An 18,439-nucleotide genomic window follows, 5' to 3' on the forward strand; every position below is an offset into this window, starting at 1 on the left:
AGGCTGAACATCCACCATATAGAACACAAGCAGAGAAAAGACGAGGATGATCAGATAATCAGGAATGTCTTTGTTCCGTTTACGTCACTGACTCCCTCTGTCTCATCCACGTTAACCCCATACTTCTTGTTGCCTTCTGCCTTGCTTATTGTGAGATTCGTAAACTAGCCTACATCAGTGGTGAAAGCCAGGAAATGATACACCAGTGTTAGATTGAAAAAAGAACTAGGTTGATAGGCTGAAAACAGCAAAATGGGAAGAAAACAATACTGACATTTCACCAATTAGATTAAAACTAATGTAACGAGTGAAAGTGAGTGAAAGTTGACCAAAAATAAATAGTAAAGTGAAGTTCTGATACCAAAAATATCGACTTAAATACAGTAACGAAGTATTTGGACTTCGTTACTTACCACCTCTGACCATGTCCAAAAGCATATTCGGATTTTCCAAGAAATCGAACGTGTGGAATGAAGTAAAAGGCAGTGCTGCATCTAGCAGCTCAATCTGAACAGATGGAAGATAACAGTTCTCATGAGAAGTTGAGCGCTCAAGCAAAGCAAGGCGCCTATTATACACTAACTGAGAGCCTCACATTAAATTAAACCCGTCATGGGAAACACCATTTCACAATGTTTTACTATAGTACATCATACCAGTGGTCACTAGAGAACGCATAAGCATTGCTACCTCAGATGTTTGGCATTAAAACAGAGTAGGAACAAGGCAACTACAGGAAGCAGCTGCTTTTATATCTTCAATTGAAGCTGAACCACTGGAGCGTAGCCACTTTTAAACTGGTTTAAATAAAATAGAAACAAATTGTGATTTCTGCATTATTATATATCAATATTACAATTCGTTCTCGGAACTTTGTAGTCTTTCTGTCCTCATCAATACCATGAATATTATCATTAGTTAAAATTTAAGGATCTTTCTCTAGATCAGCCTCCATTCTGGCAGATTGTCCAGAGCGTTCAGCCCATGATTTCATTCCCAATGTAATAAGGAAAAGAAATAAATGGGAAAAAAAAGCAGTGTAAAAATATTTCCACCAGGTCTAGGGGCATCGGCATCTACAGAGGAATCAATAAGCTTTGAACTAGCATTGGAAGGTGTATTCTGGGTAAAAGAAAACTGGTTTAGGTGCACCTGTCTGACACAACGAATTAAAAATAAATGGAGGAAGATTTTAACCACTGCTCTGAAGAGAAGATGAAGAAAAGATAAAAAAAAACTGAGATGGTTAACAATGAGGAATTTCTATGCATTATGCATCAATCAACTAGTATAGACACCAAATGCTGGCTTTTCTTTCAAAAAAATTTTAGGAATTGTCAGTGAAAGAAAATGCAAACGAAGCTACTATTCCATTATTTACAGCCCAGTGATGTTCAGATATATGGAGATGCAGCACTGACAAATCTGACTTGTTTATTCCTTTATACATTCAAGAAATTAGCAAAATGACCATATACATTATGAAATATTCAGATATGGGAACAGTGACACTGTTTTGGTATTTTGCCTCTATGTACCACCATAATAGATTTAAAATTAATCAATCGAGATGATTAAAGTTTAGAATTTAATCAGCTTTATTTCAACAGGTCCCATAAAAAAATTACATGAACTCTTTAGAAATTTACAGCCATTTTTTACATCGTTACTAAATATCCAAAGGCACAAAAGTAATTACAAAACTAATAAAAACATATTTTTCATCCTTGGAAGCACATGCCATGCTTTGGATCGTGAGCTCTTCCTTTTTTTTTATACTCCTCCTGTCCCTTTAATCTGCTACACACTAATTTGTTTTATCTGTCCAAAATAGTTTCCTCATTGTATTTCCCAATGATGAATGTAGTATTTTTTGGTTTAACACCTTGAATTAAAGCTGAAGGTCTCCAAATTGAATCTCATCTTGATTGCTTTATTTGAAATTAATTCTGGCGGTAAATACACAAATACAATAAAAAAAAATTTGTGTAACTGTCCTCACCGTAGGTTCCTAGTGATGTGCCAATTTTAAATATGTAGATATCTACTAAGAGCTCAGATTGTATGTGTGTGTTCTGGGCTCTGGCTGTCTGGACTCTGTCACTGGCAGCCTCGAAGGCTTGCTTTAGTGCCTCATTTATCCTCGAATGAAACGAGTCTGTGATATCGGAAAGAAGCCTCAGATGTGTCACCCTTTACCCTCATTTATACCTCCCATCCAAAAGCCTGGGAGAGGGTGAAAATAGCTAGCAGATAGCATTCACTGTGTGTGTGTGTGTGTGATCATTCATACAAATTTCAATGCAGGTACCAGATTTTTATTTGCATTTGAATTATTCTTAAAGATCTGGTAGAAGACCGAGGGGCAGGGGATCCAACCGAGTGCCGAGCGAGACAGCCACATGCTACGGGCAAAGCCATTTTCCAGCTGGTCCGGTGAGGACAAAGAGGAAGAAGAAAACAAAGAAGAAAAAAGCCGCAGTTGACCTTTAAGTGAACTTTAAAGGAGAGAAGTGACAGTTCTACTGCCCCAAACGCGTCCCCTATCACCTATTCAGCATGGGAGGCTCGATATTTTTCTTCCCGGGCAGAGCTTCCTACACATCTTTCAAGTGACTGAGAGAATGAGGACAGGGACCCCAGAGAGATGCGAGCGAATAGAGAGGAGGACTTATTCAAAGGTGACGGCCGGGTTGGGATGGGTTGCTGGGGGTCCAGGCCGATAGAGACAGATAGAGAGAGCGAGCGAGAAAGAGAGAAAACTGCGCTGTGTATCAAAAAGGAATAGCGACCCTTATAGAAGGAAGGCTGTGTTGATAAAGAAGTGGCTGTCTCTACATTTAAGAGTCACAAACTAGAGGACAGTTCCTTGTGCAGCTGTTTAAAGAAACCGCACAGCTGTAGGCCGACCTGATTGGAAATCAATACGTCTCAATCGCCCGCTTGTACAAATAGATTTCCTCATGCACGTAATGAGTGTGTGTGTCACGTACATGTGAGTGGCCCCTGGTCCATGTGCAGATAAGACTTTATCTTAGGTGTAAACTGGAAACTTGCCAGAACACTGCTAAAATGTCAGGTTGGAGGTCACGCCGGAGGTCATTTCCCACTCCTCCGGTGGGTACCCCAACACCACTAGGATACATGGCAAGGAATGTCACTCAGAATCGTGAGTCAGATGGTATGCAAGGAGCGTTGGGAAGACGTGAGAGCTAAGTGCGCATGCGCGTGGCTGGACGCGTGCCCTGTTCGCAACTTGGTGCTTATGCAGATGTCCACAGTACCACCTTGCGGCTTAGTGCGGGACTGTGCGTGTATGTGTGCGTGTGTGCGTGTGTGTGTGTGTGTGTTCGTGTTCGGTGAGGGTTAGACCGGACAGATTGAATCTTCAGAAGAGAGAAGAGATGCGTTCTGATTGCGTTTTTTCTCAATTCACACGTCACAATCCTGTCTCGAGCCGGAATGCTGCGGGTTTTCGGGATTTTCCACAAATAAACAGACGGAGTTTTCCTCTGACTTTCCACTGCGATCCCAATCACCTCCTGCTCGATTTACCCTCATCATCATCATCATCCTTCATGCATGCAATCCCATTCAATAATTTACCCATCTCCAGTTTTCCAGATTAAAACGTCACACTCGTAATAATAATAATAATAATAATAATAATAATAATAATAATACAAACCTGACACAGGTAATTCGCGTTTATAAATTGAACCTGTGGAGTTTCTATTTAATTATTTATTTTAATTATATATTTTCCCCAGCACTTTTGCTTACACCAGAAAAAAAAACGTGAACATCATCACAACATTGTCGGCGGCGCGCGCAGGGTAAACAGTTGCAATGCACTCGATCATTAAATGAAAAAGTCAAGTGCACATCATCATATGCAAAACATATGCACATCATAAGAGTGTCGTTACACCACGCATTGCATTGGAACCTGCAAGAAAAAAAAAATAAAGAACGTCCTTGCAGTTCTATAGGAGAGTGCACGAGCACTAAAAAAAAAAGACATGCCAAAACCAAAACTGAACATGGGTCTACACAAATATAGACGAACACAAACATGTCTTTTCTTACCTGTGCAATATCAGCATGACAGGACCCCTCTCTCTCTCTTTCTCTCTCTCTCTTTCTCTCTCTCTATCTGCGCACAGACTTCATGGGATATGGCCAAACATGTACATGCAACAAACAAGAAGGAGACCAGAACGCAAAAGTCCTCGCCACCAAACCAAACAAAATCCTCCAGTCCCCGTTTAGAACACACACATCCAATCCAGGGGGTCCGATAGAAAAAGAGGAGAAGAAGCGACACCTTGGATGATGATCCGGATGGATTTAAAGCAATGCGCACGAGCATTAAAATTCAGGTTTTGCCTGTACGAAAGACCGAGAGATTAAAGGGAGAGACACCAAAGCTGGACCCCTCTCTCTCTCTCTCTCTCTCTTTCTCTCTCTCTCTTTCTCTCTCTCTATCTGCGCACAGACTTCATGGGATATGGCCAAACATGTACATGCAACAAACAAGAAGGAGACCAGAACGCAAAAGTCCTCGCCACCAAACCAAACAAAATCCTCCAGTCCCCGTTTAGAACACACACATCCAATCCAGGGGGTCCGATAGAAAAAGAGGAGAAGAAGCGACACCTTGGATGATGATCCGGATGGATTTAAAGCAATGCGCACGAGCATTAAAATTCAGGTTTTGCCTGTACGAAAGACCGAGAGATTAAAGGGAGAGACACCAAAGCTGGACCCCTCTCTCTCTCCCTCTCTCTCTTTCTCTCTCTCTATCTCTCTCTCAGTTGCCATTGGACTGCGCCGAGTGAAATTTACAAAGCCCACAGCCAATAGATTGCCGCATTCACTCCATCAGCGTTAACCAGCTGCGAAATCCTTTTAAACTTCACTCAGAGCGCGCGGCACCGAGACGCCCGTGTTGCGCGTGCCAATGTCTTATATAGTTTGATGGAAATGCATGACTCCTAAAGGGTCATCCTTTATTTAAATCAATTAATTAATTAAAATACCCCTTTTGCATGCATCATGTCCCCGAACTGCACACTGCTTTTAGGATTATTATTATTATTATTATTATTATTATTATTATTATTATTATAGGTTTAATCACCGGCCGCTGGGATATACACCATGAGCGCGCGTTTTATGCACGCGCTCCAGGGGGTAACGTATTCGCGCCGACGCGGTCGAGTAGTGACGTCATAAAGCGCGGAAGAGTAGAAGAAATGTAGAATAAAGATCAAAAGAGCGTGCGCAGCATCCCCGACGGCTTGGGGAAATGGATCGGGGGATACGGCATGGGGCTGAGGGTCACCTGTGTGTGATAAAGAATGTGTATGAAAGAGAAAGGAAATGTATCCATGTACGTGTGTATCCATCATGCCATGTTTCACTGCTGTTTCTCTCTCTCTCTCACACACACACACACACACACACACACACACACACACACCTTCTTTATTATAAGAGCTGTAGTGCGTAAACAAAATCATCAGCTCTGCACTTTAACACTGCAACACGTGCTTGATTAAGTCCATCTCGATGTGACCTGTTTCTGAGAACAGTCACGTGCCAAAGCACAATTATAGCTCCTGAGTGGAACTTTGGGGTGAATTTGTGTAGTGCATTTACCTGAACACCTATGTGCAAAAGAATGTCTTATCTATCTATCTATCTATCTATCTATCTATCTATCTATCTATCTATCTATCTATCTATCTATCTATCTATCTATCTATCTATCTATCTATCTATCCAATTATATTTATCAAGCTTTCAACAATGGGCATTGTCTACAATGTCTAGCAGAAATGAATAGATTATAAATATAAATTTTAACATAATAAACTAGTCCCTATAAGGTATTCATAATGAGCATGCCAGTGGTGACAGTGGTCAGGAAAAAACCCTGAGATGGTATGACGAAGATACTTTGAGAGTAAGCAAAAGAAACCCACTCTCTAGGTGACAACAAATCATTGGTCAGGAAATTATAAAGAATTAAACAGATCTCCCTGTTTTTTAATCCTGGTTACATTTATAACCGTGGTTCGATTTTGTTCTTCTAAAGTTTCATTGCCACAATTGAACCATTAAGACATGACTCAGGCAGTCTCCTCTTAAGAGTTTATGTTAAAATATGCATGTTACTTGAATGCTGAAAAACATTTATGCAAATCATGGTGTCTGAGGCTGGTCATTTTAATAAATTATCATCTGCAGCAGAGGTAGCTCTCGGTTTTCTTTTCCTGGAACGGTCCCCAATAATGTGTATGTTTCATCATAACGTTTGATGGTTTTGGAGACTGCACTTGAGGATACATTTAAAGTTGTCTGACCTTCATTTCTTAAAGTAATGATGGACTGTTTTTTCTCTTTACATAACTGGGGATTTCTTGCTATAATATGAATTTCTACAGTAGTTCTAGTATTCGCACTAATCACCCTTTCCGCTGTACAAGACAACTGATGGTATAAAGCACAGTAAGAAGGCAATTGTCACAAATAAATTCTTGACAAGGCACACCTGTGAATTGAAAACCATTTCAGGTGACTACCTTATAAATCTGATGAGAAAATGCCATGAGATTGCCAAACTGTAATCAAAGCTAAATGTAGTTCCCTTTCAAGAACTCGAGCTGCATCGACAACGATTTGGGAATGCTTTTGCGTGTTCATGATCTTAATCATGTGTGTAATCTGTCCAACAGAAAGGCACGAACAGGAAGCTATTAAAGCACATGCGGTAAAGACGATGCTAGCTTCTTTTTGTTCAGGAAGCACTCTATTTGTCTTTGTTAATGGTAAGTGGTAAAATATAAAAATAAATACATAAATAAATAAATATATTTAAAAAAAGAAAAAAATGGAGAGCAAACATGTGTACTGGCTGTGTGTTTCTCCTTGCCCCTGCTTAATTATTTGGGGGGGGGGGGGGGGGGATACTCCTCGCGGTTCTGGCCCTGCTTTCGCTGAGGTGAAGCGGCATTCCACCTTGTGGGGATCGCAAGTGGATCTGGCAGAGGGCTTGGAGACTTCAGATTTCCTTGGCCATGGTGGGCAAGGCTTACATGGCATTGAAGTGGTGGCTCAGGGGCAGAGGGTTCTCCTGGAAGGGCAATCCAGTCCACACTGGAGAAAACCTAGGTCCCTGTATTGGGAGCTCCTTGTTGTCCTGTAACACTAACGACGGACGCCTCCCTCACGGGATGGGGGCGGTCATGAATGGCCGCTCTGCCCAGGGTCTGTGGAGCAGGCTCTATCTCACCTGGCACATCAACTGCCTGTAGATGCTAGCCGTGCTTCTGGCTCTGAAGCACTTTCTCTCAGACCTGAAAGGCTGCCATGTGGTGATCCGTACAGACAACACATCAGTGGTGTCCTACATCAACCATCAGGGGGGTCTGTGATCTTTGCTTCACTTAGATGTGGTGGAAAAGTTATGGAGGAAGTTTTAGAGCGTACAAGTGGACCTGTTTGCGACTCAAGAGACTCAGCCAGCCCCTCTTGGGATGGATGCCATGGTACAGGCATGGTTCACCGAGATGGAGTCCATCTCCTCCTGGCCAGGCAGACGATGGTTTGAGAAGGCAGACCATGGAGAAAGATGATCCCATCTGGGAGGGATCTTCTCTCTCATGCAGGAGGCATGGTTGTTCACCCCCGCCCGAATTTATAGAGCCTGTGGCTGTGGCCCCTGAGGGGCCTCTGGTCTCTCTGCCGAAGTAGTGGAGACCATTCTCCAATCCAGAGCTCCTTCCATGGGGAGGTTGTATGTCGCAAAATGGTGACTGTGTGGTGCGAGCACCACCAGTTGGACCCAGTTAACTGCACGGTTCGCCACAGGGTTGTCTCACTCCACCCTGAAAGTTTACATGTTTCAGCTATTGCAGCTTATCATGCTCTGCTTGCTTCTCGTGCTGCAAGCATTCTATCCTCCTCTCTTTCAGGGGTCTCTTTCAGGGGTCAGAGCTTACTCCACTTAGCGTGTGTCAGCCTCTAAAGCCTGGTCCCCTGGAGCATCTCTCCAACACATTTGCAATGCTGTGGGCTGATCCACCCCACAGACTTTCATCAGGTTCTATAGCTTTGACCTTAGGGCCACTCCTGACTCCTCCGTCCTTTGGCCTAGCTGTGCCTATCCACAATAGGCAGGGGCTGGTCAGACTTGCGGTATTGTACTCTTGTTCCCAAAGCGTTGTTGACGCAGCTCCAGTTCCTGAAAGAGAATAGCTCTAGGTTAAGTATGTAACCCTGGTTCCCTGAGGGAATGAGACACTGCATCTCCAAGGCATACTCCCTGCATCCCTGCAGCGCTTCCTTACATTTCAGAAGCTAGTATCGTCTCCACCACAAGTGCTTTTTTAGCTTTCTGGATGTGACGTCACCATCTAAAATATAAAACAAATTTGTGGTTTATTTAACACTTTTGTAATTATATAATTCAATCTGTGTTCTTTTATAGTTTTGATGTCTTCAATATCTGTGTACTATGTGTTAAATAATAAAAATAAAATGCATCCAATAAAGGAGAATGTGTGTCCAAACTATTGAATGTTTATTGTATATCTGTAGTATTGTTAATATTTTATATTCAGAAGTTTGCACTATTTCCAGTTCTCAATTTTAAAGTACACACATGTTGATCGTGTTGATCAACAGTTTCTTTATATCTCATTTCGTCAACTGAAGCATGTGTTCAGATGACACACCGACAGATTTGATCTCAAATGGATCATAAGGTTGCACACAAACCTGTGAAGCCATGCCAGCTTGAGCAAAAAGGGACATAGCAAATACTCAGAAACTCAGCAATTCATGTATATACTTCAAAGAGACTATTTTTCCACACAATTTGTTGCCAGTGATATCGTTTGAAATGAAAAGGGTTGAAATACATTTGGAAAAATGCATAAGAGAAGCATTTTCAGTAGTGCAGCAGGTTTCATTTCCTTCATTTTCACATGTGTCATGTGCTTTGGTGTTCATATGTTTCTTATATTGATAATTCCATTTCACTAGTTGCGTCTGATCAGGTATTAATCGCATGACCTCTGGTATTGCAACACGTGAGATTTAGATTGAATCTGCAGTCTTATTTATTCTTTTTACATCATAGTTTTGTATACTCTGTATTGTCTTGTCTATAAGCTAAATGTATAGTGTTATTCATGTTTGTACTTTTGAGAGTCACCAAAAGCCGCAACCAAATTCTTTGTGCGATGAGGCATGACATTCTGAGATGAGGCATGACAAAAGTGCATAAACTCGGCTATATTTGACAGAGATCATCATTTGATTGCATAGTAAATGGGTAGGGGAGAGCGTATAAGACTAAGTTTAGCATCCATATCACTAATCGGTACACAAGCAGGAGTTAAAGTGAAGAGAAACTACAAAAACTAAGAAACAAATGAACACAAGTACAAGAAAACTTAGTTGTATTGACCTAACACTTCTGTCAAAAACCCATATTCAGAGTGAATTAGTTTATAAGGAGGACATCTGAGGTGGCATCTCCAAGATACTCATTAAAACTCTTGACAGCAACAAAATTACCACAAAAGGAGCAAGTTTCTAGCTGGCTGTATTTCCTATAAATCCTGAGTTTTGCATCATGTAGTCAGTTCCATAAATATCTAACAGTAAATGATTTAAATCCAGGTCATTTTTAACTGCAAACAATTAGTAGTTTAAATATGAATGATAAAATTATATCCAGGATTCATTTATCGCCATGTAAAATTACAAAGGTACTTTTCTTTATAAAGGAACTAGTCATTATTTATAGAAAAATAAACATTTTGATAAAAGACATGCTATTGTGCTTATGCTTTATATCCTTAGCTGCCATTATAGCAGGTGAGAGCTCTCACCTTTCTTACTCGTTTTATTTATTTGGTCCCTGTAAAAATGTAGTCACGATTTTCCCAACCAGACCTAGTATACGAGGTGATATCAAAAAGTTTTGAGACTAATCGTGCTAACTGGTGCTAAACTGGTTACCACATCTAAAGCACCAGGGTTCAGGAGGAACGTTGTTTCATTTAACAGTGTAATGCGTCAGCTATATATGGTTGAAATGACAATAAATTCTTCTTGACTTGACGTCTGCGATTTCATCATGGACAGCAAGTAAGAACAAAGAGCAAACGTGAAATTATGTGTGAAACTGAGCAAATCCGCCTCAAAGACATTTGACAATAAGACGTTCAAGGTTTTTTAAGTGGCATGCTCGCTTCAAGAGCGGAAGAACATCACAGGAAAACGACGAAAGATCAGGGAGACCTTTAACGAGCTCAAACCCTTAAAATGTCGAAACCATTCAGCAACACATGATCTCACTTCTGCACCCACACTACTCGCCAAATTTGGCTTCTGTGGATTTCACCCTCTTCCTGAAGATAAAAATCCAGCTCAAATGTCACCATTTTGACACCATTGCGGAGATCCAGCACAAATCACGGAAGGTGCTTGACACGCTTCAAAAAGAAGACTTCCAGGACACTTTCCAGAAGTGGCAGGAACGCTGGGAGAGCTGTATTGCTGTGCAAGAGGATTATTTTGAATGTGATATTGTGTAAAGGTAGATAAATAAAGTAATTTCTTGAAAACAGAGTTAGCCTCAAAACTTTTGTATACCACCTTGTATGGTTGAGTGCCTTTTTTAATGCATCCATTTTTCATATTGTGACTCACGAAGAGTTTAATATCTAAACTCTATAAATAAATACAGCATTTTCAAAACGGGAAGTGATCTGCATAGAAAATCCCAGACATGTATCCTTAATGGACTGAAATTATCAGACACAACTGAATTTGGCAAAAAATAAAAAATCAACAACATTCAGTAAATCAGACTTGTAATTTTTTATCAGAGGAGGAAGAAGTCTCATCCATGTTAACCCCATGCTTACGGTGCCTTCTACCTTGCTCGTTGTTCGCTTTGTTAACTAGTCTACATCTGCGGTGTGAGAGAGCCAGGAAAAGATACACCAGTTGTAGTTTGAAAGAGCCGCATGATGACAGGAAATATGTTGATGGGCTGAAAACGGTGCGCAATGAGAAGAAATATTGACATTTCACCAAATAGATTAAAACTAAAGTAATGAGTCTGGTTTGAAAATGAAGTAGAAAGTAGATGTTTGTGAAAAAAATGTAATGAGTGAAAGTAAAAAGTTGACTGAAAAATAAATAGTGAAGTAAAATACTGATACCAGAAAAATCTACTTAAGAACAGTAACAAAGTATTGGCACTCCATTACTTCCCACCTCTGAAAATGTATATGCGATTCTCTTTTTCTTGTTTTCAGCATGTAATTCTAAAAGCGTCATTTCATCTCTTAGCATTCTTGATGTAAGTAATTGTGTGTGAGAAAGAGTAAATTTAGCATCTGTTCAAATAAGAGATCAACAAGTAGGCACATCTGTGGAAAAAAAAAAAAAAAACTACATAGTATAATGAATTTAAACTCAGAAAAGGTTTTATAAAAAAACAAAAAAAAAAAAAACAGTTGGACACTTTTATCAATTGTAATTCAATATGATGTTTCTATTTCATGATTCAGCAGTAATAGCAAAAAAAAAAAAAAAACATTAGAAATAAGGGAATATTTCAATTCCATGCACTTCTCCTGGGCAATAGATTTGTGAAGCTTCATAAAAAGTGGTCATGTGTTGCATCCAATTTCTATTATTTTTCAATTGCTTTAGGATCTATTCAGAAAACACAGTTTTAGTTAAACGTGCAGTCAGCACGTTCAGCAGTCCTTGAAAGGTTTATTGAATAGTTAGGGATTCTTAGTGACAGAAAACAGATTACTTGAAAAACAGATTACTTGGAACCCTTCAAGGGTTTCCTAGAGGTACATCCAAAAGAATTAGGGTAATTGATTATATTTTTCAAGAACTGAGATACTAGATCCTTATGCTTGACTTGTTGATAATTAAGGAACCCCAACATAAAAGGGGTCCTCATTAAAACCAATGCCTGGAAAACACTATGGAACTGTATGTTGTTTTATATAAAATCTGTATGAGTTTAAAAGCACAAATGAAAGAACGCAGTCTTCAAACCAAAGGGCTTTTTAAAAGTAGAATGTCGGAAGGGTTTCTCTTTAGATAAAATATTTCTTTCTGGAACTTTGACTGATTTGAAAAACATGAATTATGGTTCCACATAATACAATTAACACAAGCTGAAGAATGCTTAAAAAACACTTTTTATTTAGAGCTTTTTGGATAACAACCCACAGAAAATTATTGTTGCTATTCTTTATTGACTTTCACAGGCTGCAGGGTGTTTGTTTTGGAAAGATGACCATATTTCCTGCACTTGTTTCAGCCATGCAGATTTGCTGCATCTATAAACTAAACTCTCACTTATTCTGCATGGTGAGTCGAGTAAAATTTTTAATATATATATATATATATATATATATATATATATATATATATATATATATATATATATATATATATATAATTAAATTAATAAATAATACACTTTTTATATGCACGTTATTATTTTTAATTATATGTGTAACAATCCCTCCAATGTTCTGAGGAAAAATGTTTGAAACTGGTCCATCGTGCAAAACAGTTTGCCGTTTACTGCTTTATAGAGGATGAAATAATGTTATACTGTATGTTAATTTTTCTGTATACCAGCACATTAAGTAGCATATGTTAATTTACAGCATATTCTCTACTGGACTCTTTACTACTCTGTTGATCATTTCTAGGGCATTTAGTTGAAATTTTGCTTATAGGAAGTTCAGTTCAACTCAATTCATAAGTACAATTGTAAGTTTGTCCATAATGAGCAAGCCAGTGGTGATTACGTCAAGGAAAAATTCACTGAGATGGAAGAAGGGACCTTGAGAGAAACCTGATGCAAAAGGGAGCCCATCCTCATCTGGGTGGCACCCAATGTTCATTTATTAGTCATCGTTAAGGTATGCATGATCAGTGATTAAAGGCAACCTGTGGTCCTGAGCCATTGTAGTAGACCATTGACATTAACTACATTCCAAATCCATCCTCAAAGCTTGTGTGTTGTTCAGTAATCTCATGGATCTCCAGACTGTTGATTTGGAACCATCACCAGCTGCACAAAGTGGCCTCCAATCGTAGAGAACCCCATCCAGATTCGGGTAACTGAGACAAATAGAGAAAAGGAACACTGGTCACTGGTACCTCAGGAGCATGTTTATCTCAACAGAGAGAGGGGGATTATTAAGAATCTTTATTGTTATATAAAAGTTAAAGACACTGTACAGTGTAATGTCTGCATCATTGCATTATCTAAAATCAAACCCTGCAGCAAGTCAATGATCCTGCACTTTTACTTACTCTCCTTTTATCTTAGTTTTTCCTGCAGTTCCTGGCCTGTCACATCGTCTCATCTGGCACCTAGTGACGTTATGGATCGCTTCCTTGTTTTCACACTTCTCTTAGACTGAAGATTGTATGCTATGCAGACAAAAGTTTGTGGAAACCTTACTGTCATTACAACATACGAGGTGGTATCAAAAAGTTCTATTTACAAGAAAGTACTTTATCTATCTACATTTACACACTATCACTTTCAAAATAGTCTCCTTGCACACCAATTCAGCACCCCCAGCGTTCCTGCCACTTCTGGAATGTGTCCTGGAAGTCTTTTTTTCAAAGCGTGTCAAGCACCTTCTGCTGTTCACGCTGGATCTCTGCACAAACTTTGAACCGATCTTCATCTTTGGGAGGAGGGCAAAGTCCACAGGAGTCAAATCTGGCGAGTAGGGTGGGTGCGAAAATGAGATCATATGGATTGTTCTCCGACGATCATCATGCACAAGTTGCTGAATGGTTTTGACATTCTCAGAGGTTGAGCTTGTTGAAGGTCTTTCTGATCTCGCGTTGTATTTCAGTAACATGTGGTGATGTTTTCCTACAACATCACCATATGTCAAACATCTTTGTGGCAGATTTGCCCAGTTTCATGAAGAAGTTTATGTTTGCTTTTTGTTCTAACTTGTTGTTCATGATGAAATCTCAGACGTGGTAACGCACAGGGTCGGAGTAGCACCAGTTAGCACTATAAGTCTAGAAACTTTTTGATAACACCTCATAGGTTTTTGAACATCTCATGATAGATTGAGTCCTCTTTTCCTGGTGTAATAAGTGACACTATTGTGGGAAGGGTTTTAACCAGATTTATTTTGTGCAGCTGTTAGGATTTCTGACATCAGGCATTGATTTTGGTTGAGGAGGTCAGTCTTCAGTCGGTGTTCCAATCCACCACAAATGTGTTCAGTGGGGTAAAGGTCAATTATATCTGCAATCGTACGGTAAACTGTGTCTTAATGGAGCCCTCTTTGTGCCTGGAGACATTGCCAAGCTAGAACAGGTTTGGATCTCGTAATTTCAGTGAAGGGAAACTGTAACACTACTGATGGTTAGTTATTATACAACTTTATTAAGGACACAGATGGTCCATGAACACTGACAACACAAGCAGAAAAAACTAGCAAACATTATATAATGTATGAATCATTTTGTTTTTCTTTTGCAATGATTTTGCAAACCAGTATAGAAGACTGTCTCCTTGAAAAGCTATAATGTGCAGGAGAATGGAACATACATGATTAAAATATAGTTGCTGCTGCTTCATTGAAAAGTTCATTCAAAGGCGAGTACCTTTAAAATAGAAATGTAAAAGGAATACCTTTGTGATGGAGTAATGTTTAACAGGGGATTTGTGCTTATTATTTAAATACTGAGCAGTGTAACGAAACTTGCCTTGCTGTGACTGTTGGTGAAATGAATTTGTGATGTTGAACATTTTTGCATGACTGTATTGTGAGTATTGTCTAAGTCTAAATGACTTGGATAAAAGCAAAGCTTTCATGCCACTGAGTAAGACATATCCTTACCGCAATTACAATTCAATGTGAATTTCCAATGCATGCTGCATTACCTGAGAAATATTATCTAAGTAGAACTAAATCTTCAGAGATAGCAGAGACAAAAAAAATCAGCTGGTTGGATAAATATTGACCCTTCTGAAATCTATTCACATACAAACAAATCAAGGACAGCATAATTTCCCCAGAGAGCATGTAATGTTTTCATCAATTCTCTTTGTTAAATGTGAAATAAAATGCATTACTAGGGTAATTTAAGATTGAAATTCTGAACAGACTCTCAAAAGGCCCTGATGGGGCAATGAAGCCTGGCGGGCAAAGTGACTGGCTTTTGATGACAGGAATAAGATAGATAGACAGTTCATCACTAGTGCATAAAGGCTTTAACACTTAACAGAGGAAGCTACTTAAGGTTTTTTGGGGGGTTTCAGTTGGGGTAACTATTTCAAGTTATATGTAGAACCTTCCAATAGCAGCTTTCTCAATCAGAAAAGATTAAACTTTTTGCTGCAATAGATACTTACTTTTGGATACCAAAGATTTTCCAAAACAACTTATGCCCATGTCACACCTTTTGCTTTACCCTGGATACCATGGATCCTAAAATCTGCTGCTGTATAAATAAAAACGTGTGTGCCTCCAAGGACTCATATTCACAGTACACTCATACTGCACATCCTTTTACAAAGGACTGGCTTTATAGTATGAAGTTGTAAAAGAGAAATGATTTATAATCCCACTATCTGGCATTACCTACAAGAGGATGGGTTCCAGTTTGATTCCGGTTCTCCTGAAGGTTTATTCCTCCTGTCATTTTTTTCTTACCACAGTCACTCCAGCTCGCTCATATGGGATCGAAACCTACATTTGTAAAGCTGTTATAGTGTCTATTGTTAAAAAATAGTTTAAAGTCAATTACAATACACCTTTCAAGTTCATATTGAATAACATGCTTAAGGATGACCAAATATCATGAAACAGCCAGCTTTCCAGGTTTCCTTAAAACTGTATTGCCAGCTGAATGCATTTCTTTAAACTGCTGTTCATGCTGAATCACAGGATCACAAGATTCCAAATTTATAAACCATATCCCCAGTGAACAAGCCGGAGGTAAAAAAAAAAAAGAAAAAAACCTTTGTGGGACAACATAAAGAAGAAACCTTGAGAGGAATCAGACACAAAAGGAAATGTAGTAGCAGAAAAGTGATATCTGCCCCGGTTCTACATACAGAGAGATGTATACGGTATAAATACATTATTCATTCCATCCAGAGTTCACAGCCAAATCTCCAACCTTGGCTCCCAGCTATGGATTATTCAGCATTGTCAGGACATTGCAAGTTCCATACCTGATAATGCCATTGCCATAGGGGGTGAACAGTCTGTTGCACCATTCAGGAGTCTAACCCCTAGGGTCTAAAAGCATATAGGGGAATCTCAATCTCAAGGATTTCACATCACTTATATTAACATTTATTGCATTTGGCAGACACTTTTATGCAGAGCAATTTACATTTATCTCATTCATACAATTGAGCCTTGCTCAGAAGCCCAATAGTGACAAATTGGTGTGGCTGGGATTTGAACTCCTGACCTTCGGAGCTAAAGTCACATGCCTTAGGTCAATACTTTAACCACTAAGCTACTACCAGCCTACAGCAACCTCTTAAACAGTGTTAAACATTCCTGCAATTTGTCATCCAAGAAACATACATTATCTCACAAAAGTGAGTACACCCCTCACATTTCAGCAACAATTTTAGTAGGGACAATACTATAAAACTTTAACTTGGATATATTTTAGTGTAGCCAATGTACAGCTTGTAAAGTACTGATTTACTGTGCTCTACAAAAATCTAAAGAGCTGACAACAAAAGTGAGTACACCTAAGTGATAACAGCTGTACGTCGTTTAATCATGCAAAGCCACATGTCCTATTCATCACGTTGATGTATTTGTCTGCTTGACAGGACCACACACATTTGTGTATCTTGTATTAGAACAGTTAAAATTTGGTGCTTTAAGGACAATTTGCTCATACTGATCATATAATGTACATCTTTTAGGTTCTTGGATAATACAAAATGAACAAAACGCAAGGATTTTAAATACTGTTCTGGGGTTGTTTCAAAAAGTTGGTGCTAATATGTATGCTGAAGAGACAGAAGTTTAATACATATGCACTCTAAATTTCATGACGAGTCTATTTTTATGTCCCTCCTGGGAAAGTATAATGAGTCTGTGTTGAAAACAGAGAGTTTTCTCATTCAACAGAGTGTACATCAGTGTTTCAATTTTGACATTCATTTAATTTAGATTGGTTAAAATTCAAATCTATAACTCCGATTCAACCAATTCCAAAAAAGTGAGGCCCAGAGAGGATGGCAGCATTTCTGGTTCATGTTCACGCATGCCTTCTTCTTTGTGTAATAGAAATTTAACCAGCATTTGTGGATGATTTGGCAAACTGTGTTCACAGACAATGATTTCTGGAGGTGTTAATGAGTCCATGTTGTGATTTTCATGACAGAATAATGACTGTTTTAATAATTATTTCTTTTTTTTAAATTGTACATTTCCTCAGTTTAAACTTTTTTTTTAGTTTTTTTTGTTTGTTTGTTTGTTTTATGAATAGAATATGGATTTATGAGATTTGCAAATTATTGCATTTTGTTTTTATTAAAATTTTAAACAGTGTCCCAACTTTTTTGGAATTGGGGTTTTACCTTTCATACCACAAGGGAACCCTTAACAAATTTTTCCAGAGATCCTTGACTCTAAAACAGAGTCCATGCAAATCCATAATTCTTGTAAATCTATTGATTCTGTTCAAAAGGTTCTCAAAGCGACACCTACATTTCTTCTTTCTGTGTTACTGGATTCATATTACCTGAAGGGGTTATTGGAAAGTTTCCCACTGCCATTAAGAGTATTTTAGATTTTACATCCTTTCACATTTAATGTTATATAGCAATTGTACTCAGATTTGTCTTAGACACTCTGAATGAGGGAATGCTGAAATGACCAAAATTACCCCAAACCTCACAATAAATCTACTTTTCATGATAAATTTGGAAGCTTGGTGCCAATGAATATTAATACATAGATTAAATATTTATGTGGGCATGAATAAATAATCTCTTATTAACTTTTCCAGTGCCCTAATAAATTATGACCAAATTCTTCCGAATATTAATCCCGCCAAACATAACTTTATGGTTTTAATTACATGCTATTGGTAGAAAAATGCCCCCTCTCTCCCCATCTTCTAATCATCCTCTGTGCTTTGTAAATCTCATTTTCAAATCCAATAAGAGGGAGAACAGAATCTATATTGGATGAATGTCAAAGTCATGCATAAATGTCCTTTCCAATTCAACTACTTACTTCTCTGCTTAAAATGAATGTTTTATTCTTTTGTAAGAGACAAAGGCAAGAAATATGAGCACAACTTAAAGAAAATGGAATGAAAAATAATGCTTTTGAATGCAGGACGAATG

General features: G+C 38.7%; 1 protein-coding gene across 2 annotated transcripts in view; it reads right to left on the reverse strand.

The window, feature by feature from the left end:
• nlgn4xa (neuroligin 4 X-linked a) overlaps window positions 1-4,439 on the reverse strand; it is a 91,573-nt gene extending 87,134 nt beyond the window's left edge. For both annotated transcript variants that reach the window (XM_046837836.1, XM_046837835.1), the window contains exon 1: window positions 4,090-4,439. The gene's annotated coding sequence lies outside the window, so the exon portion shown is untranslated. The remainder of the gene's footprint in view (window positions 1-4,089) is intronic.
• Between the last annotated feature and the right edge of the window lie 14,000 nt (window positions 4,440-18,439).

Source organism: Silurus meridionalis, chromosome 24 (assembly GCF_014805685.1).
Source record: "Silurus meridionalis isolate SWU-2019-XX chromosome 24, ASM1480568v1, whole genome shotgun sequence".
Taxonomy (NCBI): Eukaryota; Metazoa; Chordata; class Actinopteri; order Siluriformes; family Siluridae; genus Silurus; species Silurus meridionalis.